The following is a 5,948-nucleotide window of genomic DNA, read 5'->3' as shown; positions in this document are numbered from 1 at the left end:
GTTCTGAGCCAATATGGCATTCAGAGCATCAATTTCAAGAACTCCCTTCCTCTGAGGCGTCCCATTACTCACAGGATTCCTTTCAGAAGTGTACATGAACTGGTTATTTGCAACCATGTCAATGAGTTCCTGAGCTTCTGCAGGCGTTTTCTTCAGGTGAATAGATCCACCTGCAGAATGGTCCAATGACATCTTTGACAATTCAGACAGATCATCATAGAATATATCAAGGATGGTCCATTCTGAGAGCATGTCAGAAGGACACTTTTTGGCCTGTTGCTTGTATCTTTCCCAAGCTTCATAGAGGGATTCACCTTCTTTCTGTCTGAAGGTTTGAACATCCACTCTAAGCTTGCTCAGCTTTTGAGGAGGAAAGAACTTGGCTAAGAAAGCCGTGACCAGTTTATCCCAAGAGTTTAGGCTATCTCTAGGTTGAGAGTCTAACCTTGTTCTAGCTCTGTCTCTTATAGCAAAAGGGAAAAGCATATGCTTATAGACCTCTGGATCAACTCCATTGGTCTTAACAGTATCACAGATCTACAAAATTTCAGTTAAGAACTGAAAAGAATCTTCTGATAGAAATCCATAAAATTTGCAATTCTGTTGCACCAGAGAAACTAATTGAGGCTTTAGCTCAAAATTGTTTGCTCCAATGGCAGGGATTGAGATGCTTCTTCCATGGAAGTTGGAATTTGGTGTAGTAAAGTCACCAAGCATCTTCCTTGCACCTCCACCATTGTTATTGGGTTCGGCCATCTCTACTTCTTTTTCGAAAATTTCAGTAAAGTCCTCTTTAGAGTGTTGTGTTTTAGCTTCTCTTAGCTTCCTCTTCAGAGTCCTTTCAGGTTCCGGATCAGCTTCAACAAGAATGTTCCTATCCTTGCTTCTGCTCATGTGAAAAAGAAGAGAACAGAAAAGAAGAGGAATCCTCTATGTCATAGTATAGAGATTCCTTTATGTGACTAAAAGAAAATAAGAATAAGAATAAAGAAAGAAAAAAGAAGAATTCAAACACAGAGAGAGGGAGAGGGTTTGAATTTTTGATGAGTGGAGGAGAAGTATTAATAAATAAATAAAATAAATAGAAAGAGATGAAAGAGAGAATTCGAAAATTATTTTTGAAAAATGGTTAGTAGTTTTCGAAAAAAAATTAGAAGAGATAAAATTAGAATTTAAATCAATTAGTTAATTAAAAAGATTTTTGAAAAAGAGGAAGGTGATTTTCGAAAATTAGAGAGAGAAAAGTAGTTAGGTGATTTTAAAAAAGATAGGAAATAGTAAAACAAACACAAGAATCAATTAGTTAGTTGAAAAAGATTTGAAAATCAATTTTGAAAAGATAAGAAGTTAGAAAAAGATTTTGAAATTGATTTTGAAAAAGATATGATTAAAAAGATATGATTGAAATTTATTTTGAAAAAGATTTGAGAAAGAAGTTTTAAAAAGATTTGATTTTGAAAATTGAAATTGATTACTTGACTAACAAGAAACTAAAAGATATGATTCTAGAATTTAAAGATTGAACCTTTCTTATCAAGAAAGTAACAAGAAAGTAACAAACTTAAAATTTTTGAATCAATCACATTAATTGTTAGTAAAGTTTTCAAAAATTTGAAATGAAATTAAGAAAAAGATTTTGAAAATCAATTTAAAAATTTTTTTTTAGAATGATTTGAAATGAAATTAAGAAAAAGAAAAAGATTTGATTTTGAAAAAGATTTTGAAAAGATAGGATTTTTAAATTGAAATTTTGACTTGACTCATAAAAAACAACTAAATTTTAAAAAATTTTGACTTAGTCAGCCCAATATTTCGAAATTTGTGAGAGAAATAAGGGAAAAATATTTTTTTTGAATTTTTAATGAGGAGAGAGAAAAACCACAAAATGAATCAACACATGAAAATTTTGGATTAAAACAAATGATGCATGCAAGAACACTATGAATGTCAAGATGAACACCAAGAACACTTTGAAGATCATGATGAACATCAAGAACTTATTTTTGAAAAATTTTCAAGAAAAGAAAAACATGCAAGACACCAAACTTAGAGATTTTTCATGTCTAGCCCATACCACAAAGATTCTAATCTCGGATTCAGATGCCCCATTGTCAGAGGGGAGTCGATGTGAATCATTGATTAGAAACCCAAGAGATATACATTCAAGCTTATTTTCATGTAGAACGGAAGTGGTTGTCAATCACGCGTTCATAAGTGAGAATGGTGATGAGTGTCACATAATCATCACATTCATCATGTTCTTATGTGCGAATGAATATCTTAGAATAAGAATAAGCATGAATTGAATAGAAGAACAATAGTACTTTGCATTAATACTTGAGGAATAACAGAGCTCCACACCTTAATCTATGGTGTGTAGAAACTCCACCGTTGAAAATACATAAGTGAAAGTAGGTCCAGGCATGGCCAAATGGCCAGCCCTCAAAATGTGATCAAGAGATCAAAAGATGTAAATACAATAGTAAAATGTCCTATTTATATTAGACTAGTTACTAGGATTTACAAAAATAAGTAAATGATGCAGAAATCCACTTCTGGCCCACTTGGTGTGTGCTTGGGCTGAGCATTGAAGCTTTCACGTGCTGATACTTCTCTTGGAGTTAAATGCCAATTTGTAGCCTGTTTTGGGTGTTTAACTCTAGCTTGTAACTTGCTTTTGGCGTTTAACGCCAAAATAGGGCAGAAAGCTGGCGTTGAACACTAGTTTGCATCGTCTAAACTCAGGCAAAGTATGGACTATTATATATTTCTGGAAAGCCCTAGATATCTAATTTCCAATGCAGTTGAGAGCGCGCCATTTGGGTTTCTGTAGCTCCAAAAATCTATTTCGAGTGCAAGGAGGTCAGAATCCAATAGCATCAGTAGTCCTTTGTCAGCCTCTGATTCAGAAAAATACCTAAAATCATAGAAAAATACACAAACTCATAGCAAAGTCTAGAAATGTGAATTTTGCTTAAAAATTTATAAAATATACTAAAAAGTAGCTAGATCCTACTAAAAACTATGTAAAAACAATGCTAAAAAGCGTATAAATTATCCGCTCATCAATGATCCAAGAGACCCCTTAGTTTGCAGACATAGCCAATTTCAAAGCCATTGGGGAACTACCAACCAACATCAACAAACACATGAGGAGAAAGCTCATCAAAGATGCCAAATACTATATCTAGGATGAGCCATATTTGTTCAAAAAGTGTGCTAATGGGATCTTGGGGAGGTGTATATCCCATGGGGAAGGACAAAAGGTGCTTTGGCAATGTCATAGATCTGGATATGGAGGCCATTTTAGTGGAGAAAGAACAGTAGCCAAGGTGCTCCAATGTGGATTCTTCTGGCCAAGCATTTTCAAGGATGCAAAGGACTTGGTGTCGAGATGTGATGAATGCCAAAGGGTTGGCAATCTACCCATGAAAAATGAAATGCCAGAGAGATTTATAATGGAGTTAGAACTATTTGATGTATGGAGGATTGAGTTTATGGGGCCTTTCCCATCCTCCTACTCAAATATTTATATACTTGTGGCTGTAGATTATGTGTCAAAATGGGTGGAAGCTATTGCCACCGCAACAAATGACAGCAATGTCATAATGAGCTTCTTAAGAAGGAACATTTTCAGCAGGTTTGGGGTTTCCAGGACACTCATTAGTGATGGAGGAACACATTTCTGCAATAAACAACTGGAAGCACTCCTTCTCAAGTATGGAGTCAAGCACAAGGTGGCAACTCCTTATCATCCGCAGACCAACGGGCAAGCAGAGATTTCCAACAGGGAGCTAAAAAGGATTCTTGAAAAAACTGTTGGAAGCTCAAGGAAGAACTGGTCTAAGAAGCTAGATGATGCTTTATGGGCCTACAGAACAGCCTTCAAGATCCCCATTGGGATGTCTCCATACCAATTGGTATTTGGCAAGGCTTGCCATTTGAGCTTGAACATAGAGGATTCTGGGCTCTAAAACTATGGAACTTTGATGAGCAGGCTGCTGGAGAAAAGAGACTAAGGCAACTCAACAAGCTGTAGGAATTTAGGAGCCAAGCATACGAGAATGCAAAGATTTACAAAGAGAACACAAAAAGGTGGCATGATCAAAAGATAGCCAGGAGGCAGTTCACTGAAGGACAAAATGTGTTATTGTACAATTATAGACTTAAGTTCTTCCCTGGGAAGCTTAAGTCTAGATGGTCAGGACCCTTCACCATCATCAAAGTGTACCCCTATGGTCAGGTGGAACTTGTGGAGGACAAAACACAAAGAACCTTCACTGCAAATGGCCATAGACTCAAGCATTACCTGGGGGACTCACTGGATGAAAGGAGAGTGAGCTACCACCTCAACTGAAAAAGGAAGAACGTCAAGCTAGTGACGATAAAGAAGCGCTAGTTGGGAGGCACCCCAACACTTTATATCTTTTTTATGGTTTTGTTTTTAGAAGTAGATTGTGAATATTAGCTGAGGAAGTTTAATTTCAGTTTTGATAGTTAGGATAGCTTTATGAATTATTTTGTCTCCTATTTCTGGAAATGTAACTTGATGAAGGCATTTATTGATTATGAGTAATTGGGCTAAGAACTAGCTAAAAAGCTAAGTTTGGTGTGGCCACTCACCTACTTAATCTAGGCTTACAACCATTTGGATAAACTAAATTTTGAAGAGTAAGTCTAGAGATTAAGTTTGGTGTGGCCACCACCAAACAAGGATCACTTAACAAGCCCAATGCCTCTCAATTTGAAAGCATTTAATATAATGGTGGAGGCTTGAATGTGAATTTTAATGTGTTCAGGGGATATTAGAAGCAAAAGAATGTGAAAGCATTGGAATTACTTCTTCCCCATGAACACTTTAAAAACCCAATGATGAACCCAATTTATTAAGATGCAAATGACACTATAAGAAAAATATCCATTCATGTACTTTTGAAAAGTGTAGCCAAAAGTGAAAAAAATGATGCCTTAGGCTACGGCTACGCTTTTTGGGCTATGGCTACGCTTTTTGGGGTGATTCTTATTCGGCCATTGCCTATTCTCAAAGGCTACGCTTTTCTGCACCAAGGTCTACGCTTTTGGCGTTTAGGAATAGGCTACGCTTTTCAAGTGATGCTATCCAGGACCAAAGGCTACACTTTTCAGCTTTTATTTTTCCAGAATAGGCTACACTTTTCAACGCTATTGCATCACTTGTAAAGCGTAGTCACGTTATATACCATAGCTACTTTTTCTAAGCGTAGCCTTAGGTCCCTCTTTTTTTTTTGTATACTATAGCTATTGTATATAAGTGTAGCCTTAGATCTTGTTTTGTTTTTTCTATATATATATATATATATATATATATATATATATAATTATCTAATAATTATTAATACAACATAATAGTTAATATGATTACATGTATAATAATTCTGCATTTTTATTTAAATGAGTTGAATATTACAAAATAAAAATAAATATATAATTATACTAAATAATTTTTCTAAATAACAAATTATCTGTAAACAATATATATTTACAATGATCCAAAAATACTAGAATAGAAGTTAATTTTGAATATTCATACATCTCACACTAAATTAAGCATAGCTTTATCAAAATAAGCATGAGATCACTTAGAATTTACTACTAATACTCTACGGAAAACTAAATTAAAATATTATATCCTACATAAATATCTTCTAATAAAAATTATTAGTCAACCATACATATATTCATTCCGAACACTCCACCATCTTAGCCAATAAACCACAATTATAAACAGATTAATCTTCATTATCATCCTTAATATTATCCTGCATAATTATATAGAAAAATAATTAAAAAATATTTATAATGACATTTGCAATTATAAAATAAAAAAATTAAAATAATTATTTAACAAAGCAAAAATTCAGATATAAAATATAAATTAATTGTTCAGATATACTTAATTAGTTTTCAAC

General features: G+C 34.1%; 1 non-coding gene across 1 annotated transcript; it reads left to right on the top strand.

The window, feature by feature from the left end:
- The first annotated feature begins 250 nt into the window (after positions 1-250).
- LOC112793411 (small nucleolar RNA R71) lies at positions 251-354 on the top strand. Its single transcript, XR_003198103.1, has one exon. It is a non-coding gene; the product is annotated as a small nucleolar RNA R71 (small nucleolar RNA).
- Positions 355-5,948: the final 5,594 nt, after the last annotated feature.

Source organism: Arachis hypogaea, chromosome 3, assembly GCF_003086295.3.
Source record: "Arachis hypogaea cultivar Tifrunner chromosome 3, arahy.Tifrunner.gnm2.J5K5, whole genome shotgun sequence".
Lineage (NCBI taxonomy): Eukaryota > Viridiplantae > Streptophyta > Magnoliopsida > Fabales > Fabaceae > Arachis > Arachis hypogaea.
This window is presented reverse-complemented; position numbering and strand designations above follow the sequence as displayed.